General features: G+C 57.0%; 1 long non-coding RNA gene across 1 annotated transcript; it reads right to left on the bottom strand.

Moving 5' to 3' along the window:
• Window positions 1-225: 225 nt before the first annotated feature.
• On the bottom strand, window positions 226-7381 carry LOC124988814 (uncharacterized). Its single transcript, XR_007109497.1, has 3 exons — window positions 7328-7381; window positions 6109-6280; window positions 226-4241 (listed from the first exon to the last, which is right to left on the bottom strand). It is a non-coding gene; the product is annotated as an uncharacterized LOC124988814 (long non-coding RNA).
• Between the last annotated feature and the right edge of the window lie 8743 nt (window positions 7382-16124).

Here is a 16124-nt window from a genome sequence, read left to right as displayed (position 1 = left end):
TCTCAGGGCCTGTGTCCACTTGAAGTAGCCAGGTGGTCTGTTCTGCTGCCGTCTCGCTCCTCTGAAAGTGAACTTGGGAGGCACTGGTGCACAGTTAAGGTGCTCTGCTTTCTCCAAGGCCTCTCCTGAGTTCAGGACTTCCCATTTTCTGCCCTCGAGTTGAAGGTCATGTGCTGTGGAAAGCAGCTCAGGGGCTGCCCTGTCTGAGGCTGGGGCCTCCTCTTGCCTGTCTCCCTTACATGACCAACTCGGGAGCCAGTGTGGCACCAGTACTGCCCGGGACGTGAGCCTGACCATGTCTCCCTGCTCCCCTGGCCCCTGAGGACTGGGGAGAGAAAAGAGGAAGTCGGGAAGGAGAGAGCCCGGTAAGGAGGAAGGGGCTGCTGGAGAGAGCGCCTCAATTAGGGGAAGGCCCAAGTTTTAACCCCTGGGCTGCAACATCAAGCCGCAGAGAAGCCAGTGCTGAGTCGCTATTACGGACACCATTTTCCTCTGCAGCCACTCTTGGCAACGCCAGCAAAAATGCACTCACATCACAAAACAAACAAAACCCAGACTGCTGAGTGGAGAATAAAGCAGCCTGTCTCTCAGGGAGAGGAAGTGCTTGCATTTGCTCCAAGGGTTTTCTGGGGTTCCTTGTGAGATAACCTACCCAATGCAGGGCAGTATGTACATGTTATCATTTCAAAGCCAATGTCGAGAGTGACACTCGAGAATTCTTTTTCCAAACTAAGATGTGGGAGAAATGAACACACAAAGACACTGAATCCTTAAAAAAAAATACAAGCTGTCAATGGCTGAGGCTAGAGAATGACAGGCACATTTTCCCAGGATAATAGTAGAGCAGGCTAGGAGAGAATCCATGGCCTGCGTACACAGTGCCTGTCGTCCTCCTCAGAGCGGTAAAAGCAGACAGAGGAGATCAGAGGACCGCTGAGTAACCCCAGGGACCGTTAAACACACCTCCAGAGCAATGGTGAGTGTTCTACTCAAAATAACGATAAAGAGAAATAGTGAAATGCTGAGGCAGAGAAAGCTGGGCAGATGCCCACTTTTCTGAAATGGGCTGATCTAGGGCAGCACACACCCAGAGGGCCCTGCAGGCTGGCCCGCCTCCTGTGGCCAGCTCAGCCCGCGAGCCGGCTGGGGCTGCACAGGAGGGCCCGCCACAGGGAAGCAGCATAGCAGTACAAGGCTCCGCAACAGGGACGCTCTGAGAAGTCACCGCCTGCAAACGCCACTGCAGGCACCGCACAGACCTGGCAGGTCCGTCAGCGCAGGTGGCCCCCTGCGCACTTAAGGGGTGCGGCGAACTCAGGCAGGCGTGGCGCTGCGGCGCTGCGGTCCCACGGTTCCCGAGCGCATTTCAAATAAGCCTGAGCACACGCGGTAGGAAGGACGGGTGGAGCGCAGGCTGGCGGCGCACGCCGGGGTCCCAGCGACTCAGGCTGGGGCGGGAGGGTGGCAAGTTCCAGGCCAGACGCAGTCAGCCTGACCTCTCAAAGAGAAGCGGCCATGGTGCCGTGGAGGAGCACCCAGGGCTCAGTCTCAGCACCACCAGGAAGAAAGAAGGAGGAAGGAGAGTGGACACCCAGCTGCGTGCCCTGCCCTCGGCCTGTGCCCTGTGACTGGGGGTCCCCACTTCTGCAGAAGTAGCCCAGCTCACATAAGGACCTCGCTGCGCTGGACCACGAGGCGGAAGCTTTCGGCTCGGTGACGACCCTCGAGACCACCGTCGCCCACCAATCGGCGGGCTGCAGCCGTGACCCCGCATCTCCAGTTGGGGGCGTGGCTTAAGAGGGCCTGGCTATCAGCGCTACGGCGAGCTGGCGGGTCAGAAGTGGGGCTCCCAGGCCCAGTCGGCGCTGTGGACTCCTCGGAAGACCGCAGGACAGGACGGCCACCTGGGAAGGGCAAGGCAAGGGCAGCAGGCCCAGCGCCTCGGAGCGGGTGCCTGTCTGTGGGTTCTTACGTACTGGCAGGAGCTTTCAGAAACTCGGTAAGGTTGTTTTCTAAATAAAGTGCAAGTGCTCAGAGTCTAGAGGTGAGGCTGGTTTTGAATGAAGCAAGGGTCAAAGGGTCGTTGTAGGTTTAAATCTTCATGGTTTTACCTACTGACTGGCTTGGTTTTGCCTCCTTTTCCTGGTGCTGGGGTGGAACCCAGGGCTCGCACATGCTGGGAACGTGCTCCACGTCTGAGCCACGTCCCAGCCCTGACTGGCTTCTCCACGTGCTACCGAATATTCTCCATTCACAGACACAACTGACAGGATTTGATTCATAATTCAGATGATTTGTCTGAAAGGAGCGGGGAGGCGATTTGATTTACTGTCGTTTTCTTTCTTTTTAAGAGTAGTTTTCTCACTAGCTCCAACCTGCCGTGTTCCTGTGCCTTCCGGGCTTTGCCAACAGGGAAAATGGAGCCAGGGAAGCCCCAGGATGGCAGGGAGCATCCTGGACTCTGGCTTGCAGCCCAGCCTGAGCCCCTTCTTTCTCCCTCGCTCTGCTCACCCCACAGCCCCCTGCATGCTATTGGGGTTCTTTCCTCCAGACCCTCAGGGTAGCCACATGGGACCGGAGAGGGTATAACAGCCCCTGAGCAACACTCCAAGTTTACCTCTGAAATCTGATTTGAGAGAAATTCGGCCAATCCGAGTCTCCCTGTGCAGAATGGGCTGTCAGAATCCAATGTCCGAAGTAGATGAAACCGGCCTCTGCCAAGTGCAGATAAAGTCTCAAATCTGCAAATACCCTGTAGAGGTCTCTTCAAGTCCAGCGATTACACCTGGCACCTTGCCTTGGGGCGAACCCCTTCTCCCAAGTGCCTGTCACCCAAGGATGTCCAGGGCAGAGCTGCCTCACCAGCACGCATGCTGTGGATTCCCTGGAAGATTTTTTCCAGGCCTTGGACTTCCTGGGTGTTATTTACACTCAATCAAAACACTCCTCGGTGGGCGAAGGATGTGACACTGAGCCTCAGGGAGAAACCTTGCACCATTTCCCAAGGCTGCCAGCAGCAAGGGGCAGGGCTGGGAAAGCCCACCCAGGGCCTTGCTGCAGCACCCGGCTGGTCCTCTGTGTCAGCTGACGGCCTTAGGGCTTTGTGGAGGAGCAGGGCCGCTGCTGGACTCCACAGTGGCCAGTCGGGCTCAGCACCACTGCAGAGCCCCTGCACCTCCAGCCATGTCTGGCTCCAATCCTCAGGCCCAGGCAGTCCTGTTGCTTGCTGCTGCCCAGGACTGGGTGCTTGGTGAAGGACAGTGGAATCCAAATGTGCCAACTGGGGAGAGGCTTCAGAGCAACAGACATGTACTGAAAGCCACTGTTGCCAGGCTGTGCCGGGCCCTGAGGACAGGAGGTGACGAGGCACTCCCTCACCCCTGGGAGCTGAGAGTGAGGAGCCTGATGCAGACTTGAACACACAGCCCAGACCCTAACACAGCTGAGAGAGATCACAGAAGGGGCAGAGGGCACAGAAGCAGGGCAGAACTGCCAGGAGAGGGGGGAGGGAGGAGGGGGAGGGGGAGGAGGAGTGGAGGGGAGGACCGTGTTTCCCTAGGGAGGCTGTTTCCCTCCCGAATCTGGGTATGTGGCTGCACTTACCCTGCCCCGCTCAGGCTACCCCGGTGTGGCCCTGGCACAGAGCACATGTGGAGCGTGGCTGTGGACCTGAATCTCTGGCTCTTGCCTGGAGCCTAGTGGGCTCCATGGTCACCTAGCACTCTGGGCAAGTCCTGACCACTCCTGGACCCCAGTTCCCTCAAGCATAGAGTGAGGGGGATAGCAGAGACCCTTTTGGTCCCTTTTGGTTCCTGCACATCATCCTTAGGAATCAAGACCTCCTAAAGCATTAGTCCCTAGTCTCTAAGACCCCATGGGCTCAACCCACACCGCCCTGAAGACTCTCAGCGGCACAGATGCTAGTCGCCACCTGGGCTGGGATTCAGCAACACAGCACATCAGACACAACCTCTGAGTTTCGGATGCTTCGTGGAGCTGGGGCCAGGAGGGAGCAGAACTAGGTGGCTCCTGCCTCCGATAGTAAGTGAGTGTTGAGTGGAAATCCCAGCCGTCATCCACGCTGCCCTTAGCATTCAGGTAGCCGGCACTTGCACGGCCATGATTACAGACGATCGTTCCCCTTAGTTGCTCTTCCCCTTGGTCTCCACGATGTGGTGTGACTGCCGGTTCATCCGCTCAGACGAGCAGGCCAGCACAGAAACACTGAACAAGTCACGAGCCTGAAAAGTGATGGACAGTGGAGTTAGGAAGAGACATGACCCCTTCCAAGGCCCCAGAAGCTGACATGGACCCAGGAGTTCAGCACCAGACGTGCCCTTCCTGTCTTCTGGGATGGGCATCCCTAGCCCTCCTCAGAGCTCGGGGTCCCAGAGGACCACACGCACACCCGCCCCCGGCTTCCAGTTGCCTGCTAGGAGTCCATTCTCCTCTGACACCAGCCCTGAAGTCACTGAGCACGTGGACGGCAGTGGCAAGGACCCAGACCACTACGGGATGCCCCAGTAAGAGGTGGAGCAGACAGTGGGCCTGGGGCCCTCCTGGCGCTGCTCTCAGCACTGAGCAAGGCTTCCTGAGTGCCCTTTCCCCTTCCTGGCGTTCCTCCAGCGTCCAGAGACCCTCCCTGCCAAGCCCTGGAGAGACCTAAGTAGCTAACTCATAGTCCTTGCCCTCAGGATCTCAGGCTGCGCGGAGAGGAGGGGAGTAGGCTTCACAATACGGGTACGTGCCGCCCCGCACGCACGCCAGTAAGCGCCACGCCGCAGGAGAGCAGGCCTCCCGTCTGCAGGGCAGGACCAGCCAGGGAAGCCACGCCCCTGGGCGCCTTTCCTCCAACCAGGAGTCTATGGGTGGCAGGGCCCGTGGGGGTAAGGCCTCATGGCTTGTCCCCAGGGACTGTGTGCTCAAGTGGGAGTCCATCTCACCGCTGGGCTCCACTGTGGCCTTGGACCACAGCCAGCACTGAGGCGATAGGTTCACAGAAGGCTGTGCCCTTAACGGGGTCCAGCACCAGGTCCCAGGAAGCCAACAAGTGCCACAGATCGAATGTCATGCCAGAAACAGTCCAAGCAGCCTGCGGCACATGCTCCCTGCCAGTCAAGCTCTGTGTTCTGAGCACGGAACCAGAGGAGCCAGGCCCGCGGCCTCCTGTGCGCCAGCTCCCGCCGTCGGCAGGAGAGTCTCCGGCTCCTTGATCAAGGTGCCTGCCACAGAAGCAGGTCACAAGCTCTGATCTGCAGAGCTGGGATGAGTCCCGTAAACTGCCCACAGGGTGTTTCCTCTCCCTGCAGGTGCTCAGCGTTTGCCTTTGACTGAAGGCGCAGCTCGCGGGCGTCTGCCTCCTCCGCCCAGCACCGCAGAGCCACCCAGAGGGATGCTGGGGCTCACGTGGAACTTGCTCATCGCCACAGGGGTGCGGAGAGGGAAGCAGGAGCAGGGGTCCTGTCAGAAGCCCGGCCAGGGCCACAGTCCTCCTGCGAGCCCTTCCTCCCGTCCACGCTCCAGAAGAGGATCCGCGGCCCCACTGTGGCTCAGCAAGCCTCCCGAGCCAGGCGGGGAGTGCCGGCCTGCCAGGGCGGCCGCTGTCTGCCGGCTCTTTAGTGACCTGCTCCTGGTTTCACACTCGCCCTCTGATCAGGTGCAAAGTTGGCCTACTTTAACTTCACACTTCAAGTTACGGATTTTAGTCACAGCCCTAAGTGATGGGAACCCATCACACCCTACAGTCATCCCGAGCCCCAAACCCTCTCTCTGCACTTTTCACTGTGGCCTCGGGCTCCTGCAGCCATGGTCTCCTGCCCGGAGGGTCCCTCTGGTCAGGGAAGCCTGGGTACTGGCTATGGTGCTCTCCCTGGATGCCAGCCCCCTCCTCCTGTGGCCCTGGGCAGCCCTGCTCACCAAGTCCTCTCCCAAGAGCCCCACGGGCCCCTGAACAAATAAAGGACCACATTTTAAATGTAAAGTTGGCCCAGCGGCTGTTGGTGTGGCTCTGTCTTTCCTCCGAGTGTTCTCGGTGGGTTTCCAGCCTGTGGAGATACCCACCTGAACACTGCCGAAGCAGAAACTCCGTGAGTGCCACCAGGTTCTCACCTAAGTTGGTTTTTCCAAAGGGGACACTTCCTGCTGGTTCAAAATGTAAAACAAGGTCACACGTGGCCGGTCTCTCTCCCATGCTGACCCCAGCCAACTCTCCTGGGGTCCACACGGGTCTTTCCAGAGATGCTTTGATACATACAATGAGTGCACAGACGTCACATAAAACCTGGAAGAGGAAAACCAGAATCACCTGCAGCCTCGCACCCAGGAGGAAAGCCTCATCTGAGATCAAGCTTCCGCCTTTCCCAGAACTAACTGAGTGTTCTTCCCAACTTGCTGGGCATTGCTGGGTCAGGCCTTTTGTGCCCACCATGCAGCATGCTGGTCATGAAAGGGAAAGTGTGCTCTCCAGGTGGCCAGTGGGAGCATGGCCTCCACCCGCCTCCCTGATAGGAGGTCTGGGATGTTTATGGGTGGAGGCCTGGGGAAAGGGCACTGGAGGCCAGGGAGCAGTGGTGACCGAACCACCAGTGGCCAGGACACGGGCACAGGTGCCACCCATGGCCAACCGACCTTGGTGACGATCTCCACGCGTAATGAGGAGCGGAGACGCAGCTAAGCTGCGAGCAGCGCTCTCTCGGCGTTGCACACTACACTCTGCAGAGAGACCACCTCGCTTTGAACTCTCCTGTTTCTATGGCTCCTCTGGGGAGCGGAGAGGAGGGCGAGAGCCCCAGCTCCACATGCTCACCCGCCTCCTACCCACTGTGCAGAGCGTGAAGCCTGCCTTTTGTGGTACGGTGACTCCAGCGAGAGGTTCCCAGGGCAGAACATCTCGGCCTCTGGAAACCTCGGTGCTCTTTCCTCTTCCTTTTCTCCCCCAAATGTCCCAGTTCCAAAGTGTGACACTCCACACAAACCGCTGCTTAGCCCAGGTGATCAAAAAGGAGAACAGCTCTGGACTCTGCCCAGGAGAGCGCTGCAGAATGCAGAGCCAGAAAGCCGTCCACGGGCTCCACGCGCACGCACAGGGACCCCACGCTCGCTCCCAGCCCGCAGCGCCTACGTGACAGAGCCACGTCAGCTCTGTGGCAAAGAAAGGGCAGCAAGTGCTGGAAAAGTAAAGGGAGCATGTGACCAGGGAGGACCCGGCCTCCCAGTCGCAGGGGTCCACCCAACAGACGTCAATAGATCATGCAGCGTCAGAGAGAGAGCCCCACACAGCTCGCAGAGACACGCCACGGAGGAGGAGGGAGCAAATCCCAAAACTTACCTTTGTTGTATCCCTTTTAATATTTCCCTGCCTGGGTGCCTGAGTCAGTCTTCTTCTTCTTTTTTTTTTTTAAAACCACAGACAACTTGACATTGAACTGTAATTTCTTCAAGCCCATTGGTCAAGGAACCTCAGTGTTATATCATTCCTCAGAGTTTTTGCAGCCCAGCTTCCCTTAAGCCAGCCAAAAATGTTAGGAAATTCAACTGGATTAATAATGAAATATTCGGATGGGTGGATAAACTTTCCCTCAGATCCCAGGTCAAGCTGTTTTGGGGTCATGAAGTTTTGGCAGCATTATTGGGAAGCCAAGACCAGCTCAGACATACCAACCAAACTGGGGTGTCCACATCAGTCACGTGTCCACCCAGGACTCCCACAGTGACTCCCGGTCTGGTGCTCAGAGGTTCACGCTTCCTCACGGATCCCTGGCAAGTCAATCATGAGAGCTGCAGCAGAAAGAGATACCCATGCACATGTGGCCAGGGTGCTAAGCCACGCCCTGACTCCACGAGACCAGCCATGGAGGGTCCCTCCATCCCAGGAAGGGGGTCCAGACCCCAGGACACGCCTCTGCCACCTGGGAGCAGTTTTGAGCTGAAACTGACCCCTCCTCTCCCTTCTTCAAGTCCCCTTCCTTCCCCACAGCCTGGATTAGAGAACTGAGTTCTTCCTTTGAGGGGAAGGTGTTGGACAGAGACCAGCTCAACTCTTTGAGACATTGCAGCAAGCTTGAATCACTCATTTTGCTGAGGAGCAGAGCCTCCTCCTTTGATCACAGCTCAGAGACTGAGATTTCAAAGCCTTTGCAGCACCAGAGGCCAACGCTGCCCCTGCTCGGTGTGAGAGCCCCTGCGGGACTGGGATCTGGGAAGCTGAATCCTCCGTCCCGGGAGAACTCTGCCTCCTCCACTCGCTCCCCACTTGTTCTGGAACCAGGCAAGGGGCAAAGGACACACTGCCGCTGGGCTCAGTGCCTCCTGCCAGGTGAGGCCAGTGCAAAGTCTGTCACCCTGGCTGGGTGGGTCACAGGCTGCCGAGATCTGTTTCTGCCAAGTCCTGAAGGCCCTGTGTGTGTTGCCAGTCTCCAGAGTGATGAGGCTGAGGGGACCCCCATCCTCACGAAGAGACCCTCCACGTATGATCCGCTCCCTGACAGCTGGCAGCCTGCCTGCCTGTATGGCCCACACCCTTCAGGCAAACCGCTCCAAGTCTTTGCTGCCACAGCCTAGCACCCCCACCTCGCTCTCCCGACTCTGCCCCAGCTCACAGTCTGCAGCTCTTACCCGGTGGCAGCTGGGGGTGGGTGGTGGCTCTGGGTGAGCTCGGGTGGCCCTGGTGATGGGTGACTGCAGGTTGGGTGCTCCAGGTGCTCTCACCTTCGTTGGACCATGGTCTCCTCAAGGTCAGGAGCTTAAGGTCCAATAAAGCTGCCGATTGTATCACCCCCACTGCATCTGTCGGCCAGAGCAAGCCACCCAACCAATCTCAACGCCTGTGGGCAGAGGAAGAGCCAGAGGGCTCTCGCTGATCCTCCAGCTTACCACTGGTGGTCTATTGCAATATCGACCATCGCAGGTTGAAGTTTTGAACAGTGCAACGATGACAAAATGCAATTACAGATCCTGGGGAAGCCCTTGGCCCACAAGACTCATGGAGATGAGAGGGTGAGCCTTTGGGCCCTTGCAGGGAGACACACTCAGAACGTTCATCTTCAACCGGCCATCCGGGGGGGAAGCAACCCGGATCACAGCGCAAATACACGTGCACAGAGTCCCCTGCGTGTTGAAGAGACACCTTCGGGAAATGTCCTTTAGGATCATGCTTCCCCGTCTGGAGGGAGTTCATGCTTCCTGGAACTCCATGCAGAAAAGTCCCACCAAGCCCCACAGGACGTGAGTCCGCCCTCGCGTCTTCTCATTTGGAGTCACAGTGGGAACTGGACTTAGCCATACACAGGAGAAAACAGATGGATCTGCAGGCTCTAGTTAGGCGCTTTGAGATCAGCCCTGAAGCCAGACTGTGTGCCACTGTTTATTTTGGATCTTGGTTCCCTGTTTGCTTTGGATTTTTAGGCAGATCTACTTTAAGTGGATAATGAAGACCTTCTGAATAGAGGTCGGAATTTAGGCTCTGAGACAAGGACCCCTGGGTCCCAGCTCCCACGACTTGGGACGGCTGTGTGGCTACTGGTGTGCTACTTCACCCCCTGACTCTTTCCTCTGCTGCTCCTTTAAGGGAAGGCATCAGAACATATTTTCAGAGCAAACGTAACACTTAGGGGGTATCATCACTCAAGAAGTGACAGCTGTCAAGTGGATTGGCCCAGTGGCTTGCCGATTTTATGTATCATTTTAGAAGAGCTAATTGAAGTAAAGTTCACAAGATTAAGCAAACATTATGCAATCAAAGCTGCCCATGTATTTGGAGAGAGAATTTTGCCTGCTCTTCTGCAACTTGCTGATATAGCATTAAAAAAGGAAGATATAAACAAATAATGCTACTTATGCAAAAATTTAACCAGCGTTGGCGGGATATAATTAAACTCACAGCTCCCATGCATCTGGGGCAAGACTCCGGGTGCTTCAAGAAGCTTGAAGCATAGTGAAGACATGCCCTCCCAGCCACCTGTACACGTGCCCAGGCAGGAGCTGCTGCGGGTGAATAGACGCTGTGGTAGAAAAGCAGGAAGGGAAGAGAACTGACAGGGAGTGGGGCCACTGCTTCTAAAACTCCGACTGCAAGATTTCAGGATCTATTCTGTCTTTTGTAGCATTGAAATTCAAATAAATTAGTCTAAGCACAAAGGCTGATCATGTGAGCAGGCGACTGGCAACGCTTCTCAAGGACATAAATGTATTTGTGAGTCCTGCCATAGGGAGTGCCCAGGAAGACATCCTCCACGTGACCCTCAAGTCAGCGGGGCGTGGAGCTCCTGGCAGCCTGTGGCAGGAAAAGACCCCTGTGGATGGAGGACACTGAGACGCGAGAGAATGTGTGTGTGTGCATGTGTGAATGTTGTGTGTGTGTGTGCACGTGTGTGTGCACGCCGCATGTGTGCTTATATATGCATGTTGCATGTGTGTGCATGTGCACGTGTGTGCATGTGCATGTGTGTGCTTGTGTAAGTGGGCATGTTGCATGCATGCTTGTGTTGTGTGTATGCATGTGCATATGTTTTGTGTGTGCATGTTGTGTTTGTCATGTGTGTGCATGCTTGTGCAACTGTGCATGTTGCATGTGTGTGTGCTTGTGCAAGCATGCATGTTGCACATGTGCTTGTATTGCCTTGTGTTGTGTGTGTGCATGTGCATGCATGTGTGTGTGCGCTTGTGCAAGTGGCAATGTTGTGTGTGTGCATGTGTGTGCACTCCCCTCTTGCAGCCAAACTCAGTCCTCACTGACTGGGGACCTCCAAACTGGGGCACCCTAACCCCCGATGAGCTCGTGCATGGGTAGCAGCCCTGGAGCTTGTCTGGGAAGACTCCATGCCCCATGCAAGGTGAGTCCTCTCCTTGGTCCTTCAGGACAGCACTGCACTCAGCCAGCGGCTGAGGCTTCCACGCATGAAGAGCAGTTGTGCATCGTGCATCCCACATTGCTACGTAACCAAAGCACACAGCACATGCAACATGGTTTTTATTTAAGCAGACATGTCTCTTTCCACTAACCTGTTGTGACTTTGTTCATCTACTGACAGAGGGCAGGGGACACATGTGCATATTGCTCATGGACTGGATTTAAATCTCACTAATTCCAACAGAGGCAAAGGGGTGACCTGAGCCACACCAGAGCTGTAACTGGTGGTTACCCGGAAAGGGAAGTCAGGTTACTCAGAGTAACCCATGTGGCTCAACTCGAGCCCTGAGACAGGTGCGAGCTGCCCGGGCCAGCTATTTAAGCTCCTCTCCTACCCTCCGGAGTTCTCTTCAGTGCAGAAAGACACAGCTCTCAGCAGGGGTGTCGACAAAGACATTAAATGAGCTGAACAGTGCACTCTGCTCTGACTGGCCCCAGCTTGGCGCGCCTTCTCATGTGCTTCAAGAATGGCCTTCTAGCCAGGTGCTGGGAGCCAAACTGGATGGTGAGTGGTAAGGTAGATCTTTCTCTGATGGTCCCAAGCCTGCCCAAGAGTTCTGGGAGCCAGCAGGACTCTCCCAGGGAAGGATGCTTATCCAACATGCCCCTCATCTTCCTAAATGAGGGCAGAACTGTGAACGGGCTGAATCAGTCGGCAAATTGAGAGGAGTCCAGCAAACCTGGAAGGTTTTTTCTTACAGGGAGCCCTAACCTAACAAGGGTGTTGTATACCCATGCTGGCCACCCATGGAGTCCACTCAGAACCTGTGGAGAGGTCCCTCTAGGTCTTGGGAGCCAATGGTTAACTTTGGGGAGATTTTCACACTCACTGTTAACCACAGCTAGGAGAAATGATGTAACTGAATTCTCTTCCCATCCCTATGGCTATGCAAAAGCTAAAATGATGGTCTACCACCGCGGGTGGTGCAGACGCAGAGAGAGGTCTCATTTTAATCCTTGTAATTTGCACAAGGTGAGGTAAGACATCACGGGGGAGAGCATGCCAGATCTCAGGACAGCTCGTGGAGAAGATGAACAGATTGCCTCCTGTGTGGAGTCGTGGCCGAGCTGCCCCAGATGCAGACCCAGAACTAGCAGAAGTCACCAAGAGCCTCATGTGGGATGGGGTGGGCTGCATGGACCACAGGATTCAGCCCTCTATGCTACTTGCATTTGAGATTGTGTGCTCTACACTCTCTATCAGAAAACATATGCACAAGTCAATACTGCATATATAAATTTCTCACTCCAGAGAGCCATTTTTAAAATATTTGCCAGTACTGCTCTTCCTGGCCCGTCCCTCCCCCAACCCCCCACACTCTCTTCCCAATCTAAAAATAAATTTCCTGGTATCTGGGCAGGGAGTGATTCCAGCCAAGTTTCGAGGATCCTGGGTGAAGGAGCCATTGTGTGGCCTTGGAAATCTTCCCGAGTCTGAAAGAGACCTGTGTCATTTTGTTTGACGTGCGGGGGCTGGGAGGGCCGTGGCTGGGCAGCAGCGGGCCTTCTGGAGAGAGTTCTTTCTCCAGCTGTGGAGCCGTGGCTCTGCAGGAAGAGACTGCCCTGTGAGGCTGTGTGTCGGACCAGCACCCCACAATCCCGGCGATGCCATCTTTTGAAGTGGGAGCTGCAGGAAGCTGCTGGCTCACACCAGCCCACCCAGTGCCTAAAATAGTTTGGGAATCCCCTCCTGGACCTACCTCCAGGGCGGATTTGTGAACTGCCCAAGAGCCAGCCTAATTTCTGTTTTCAACAATAATTATATTAACCAGCATTATTTTTCACTGTATTTACCTGAAAAGTTCCAAACAACTTCCACCTATTTGTAGAGTTTGAAGCGACAACGGAGGGTGATGACGTGGAGTAACGAGAGAGCCATTTCAACATCTAAGGCCAACTGTCCAGACCAGAGCCAAAGTAAGCACACTCTGGGGGATTTCCAAAAGAACTTGCAAACACTTCTGAGCCAAGTCCTACTCATTGAGTGGGTGCCCAACCTCCCCTGGTGACCAGGCATCTGGAGCAGGGCTGTCTGGACACACCAGAGTCACTGGTACAACTGAGTTCTTGAACACAGCTGCCACCCTGTTCCCGTAGCCGGGCTTCTCAGCCAGGAGGCCAGGAGCCCCTGAGCACAGGTCCTGAGGCCCCTGCACCCCCCACAGGCTCCCAGGCCGGGACCCAGGGCCTGCGTTGGCTCCTGGTTTTCTGCAGTGTGACCACGACTTTATGCTGTTGTGCCCCAGGTGCCACTTGAGTTTTGGGATAAAAGGACTGTGGCTCTGAGGGTCAGCGATGAGCCATCTTAAGGGAGGCCTGCTCTGCCAGCCACGCAGGCACATGGCCAGAAGGCCAGATGTAGCGCCACGGGTGGAGGCCACCAGGGAGCCCCCAAGGGGCAGCCGCATGGCCACCCTCTCTCCTCACCCCTGTGCCTCCGCGAGCCGGTTCCTGCTCACCTCACCCTCACACAGCGGCCAGCCGTGTGCAGCGCCGTCGGGGCACAAGTGCCAAAGCTGATCCATCAGCACCGCCTGCCCAGGTCATCCGGGCAGCCTCTGTGCTCGGGCACCCAGAGCCGACTCAGGCCTTCGTGCGGGTCACAGCAGCTCTGCCCTGAGGCCAGCTGCAGCGCCAGCCCCAGCCCCAGCCCCGTGCCAGCCTCCGTAGCCTGGGGACACTGCAGCTGCGCTCAGGCCCGTGGGTGGTTTAGCCGAGCTCTGGAAACCCTCCAGAACTCTCCGTAGGGGAAGGAAGGAACGCACTCCCGAGGTCGCTGCAGGGGTCACAGTGGGAGGTTATTTACAGCCCCCAGGGGACGCCCAGGACTCCCCTGGGGAGGTCTGCACAGCTTCACAGAGAAGACAGCCAAGCCCGTGTCCTCTTCTGGGAGGAGAGAGGAGGCCTGCGTGCTGCTCGGGCTCCCAGGGGTGCAGGCCGGGAAGGCACGCAGCTCTCTGGCGGTGAGGGCAAGCGCACCGCTCCCCAGGTCACAGCCTGGGGCCAGGCAGCCCCACGGCCTGAGGTGGGGGCACACGCTCAGACCTGCCAGCCCTCCCTGGGAAGGCCTGTGAAGCTGCCTCATGACCCACAGGTTGCACACGTGCCACACACACACGCGACACATGCGCACACCCCCACCACGTGCAGACACGCGGTACCACCACCTCTCATGAGTGCACATTCCATCTCATCCCAACACGCACCGTGCACGCACATTCACACACAGTGTGGCTGTCACTCGCCCACCTTCACACACGCTGGCTCCTCTGAGTGCACAGCCTCCGCCGCCAGGCACCCATCCCCGCACAGGCCCCTCCACGCCCCGCGGCTGCGTGAACAGCCAGGAGCTCCTTCGACCCTGTGCGCTCCCGTGAGCTGCAGCCGAGCGGTCCCGCGGGCGTTCAGCGGGTGAGGTCTTCGGGGCACCGTCTCCCTGGCTCATCCAGGGAGTGGTGACGAGCCTCCCCAGCCCCCGCAGCACCCCGTCAGGGTGACCATCCTCAGGGACTCCTCTTGGTGTCTTTGTTCAGAGCTAATGGAAGGAGTGGGCAGTTCAGTGACGCCAGTTCAGACAGGACAGGACAGGGCGGTCCTGGGCTCTCCCCCTCCGCCCCAGCGCTGCCCCTGTCCGTCGCTGTTGGGGCCAGAGTGGACAGACTGGGTCCCAGCCACTGCGGGCTGCTGCTGTGCATGCTCTGACCAGCAGTTACTTCCTCCCGCGCCTGCCTTGCTTCTCGGGTGCTCACAGGATAGTACGTCCACCCTGTGGCCAAAGCTGCCGGGAGGACCGAGAGAAATCACCAGACACTCCAGGTGCTCAAGGTCAAGCTGCTCCACACACGAAGCCAGCAGGTGACATGATGGAGACTCAGGCCCAAGCCTAGGGGACAGGGCCTTCAGACACATCCTGAAGAGGAGGCCCGTGAAGGGCAGTCCCAACAGTTCAGGGGAAGCTCCGCTGTGGAGATGTGAGCCTTGAGTGCCGCCTTTCAGAGCCTCGATCTGCACCAAGGGGAATTTACAAAAACTCAACAGCAGCCACTTCAACGTGGGGATGGCGTCAGTGGTGTAATATAAAGCCGATACTCTGCCTCCCCACCACCTGTCAATCTGCGCTCTGCCCGCCTCTTACGTTTCAGGAAGTTCCGGTTTACGCTGTTGCGATTTTCCTGCTTCCCACGTTATGTCCTAACGTGCTAAATAGCTGTTGGTTCATCAGTCAGCTTGCAAGTATTCTCCTCCGCTATTGGTTCCTTCCAGCCCGCGAGATTCCAATATCTGGAAGAAGCCACACGCCATCTCTCTTTTTTCCTTTCTTTTCGCCCTGAGCAGACCTGTTAGTCGTCCGCATAATCAAGTCTCTTGCGTGAGACCTGTGTCTGCGGTGCATTTTTCTGGGAGCTATTGGTGACCCCAGCAAGCGGGCGGCAGTTCAGCGGGATCGCACAGCGGCAGCTATCACCGCGGGTCCCAAGCTGCCTTACAAGTGGTTCTGTGAGCGGCGCCCTTAGGAGAGGTGGCGAGGCAGTGTGGGCGAAGTCAGAGCCTTCCAAGCCCCTCTGGGCCCTGACATGCCATGTCCCAAGGGCTCAGGCCTGACCCCGAGGGGCACAGAGGCCAAGGTCAAAGAGGTGCTTCAGTGTCACATGGTGCTGCGCAAGGCAGTGCAGGTGACGCCCACACTAGCTCCCAGGCGCTGGAGTCAGGAGCCGGCAAGGGAAGGGCGGGAAAAGCACCTCAGAGGGAGAGGGCCCTGTCCAGTGGGGCGACCAGGACTTGGCACAGGTCTGGTTTCACAGCAGAGCTGCCTCGGGTAGCCTGTGCCATTGGCGTCCTTCACCCTCCGCCACTTGTCACTTATACACTCCTTAGGGCAGAGCGCACTGGTGCACGCCTGTAATCCCAGCGATTCAGGCTAAAACTGGAGGATCCAAGGTCGAGGCCAGCCTCAGCAACTTAGCCAGACCCTGTCTCAAAAGCAAAGGACTGAGGACGAAGCTCAGTGGTGAAGTACTGCTGGGTTCAGTCCCTGGCACAATAAATGCTCCTCAGTCAGCTCAGCCCCGCTAAGAAAATGCGCAGGCTGAGCGTGCCACTGTGTCCTCAGAGGGGTCCCTGCAAAGTGGGATGTCAGGGATCCAGCCTGACCCTGACTTCACACCCGCCAAGTGTCCCTGGGAGCAGGTGACATGAGAAAATAAAACAACAAAGGCTG

Source organism: Sciurus carolinensis, chromosome 7 (assembly GCF_902686445.1).
Source record: "Sciurus carolinensis chromosome 7, mSciCar1.2, whole genome shotgun sequence".
NCBI lineage: Eukaryota > Metazoa > Chordata > Mammalia > Rodentia > Sciuridae > Sciurus > Sciurus carolinensis.
The sequence above is the reverse complement of the archived record's forward strand: the minus strand, read 5'-3'. Positions and strand labels throughout refer to the sequence as shown.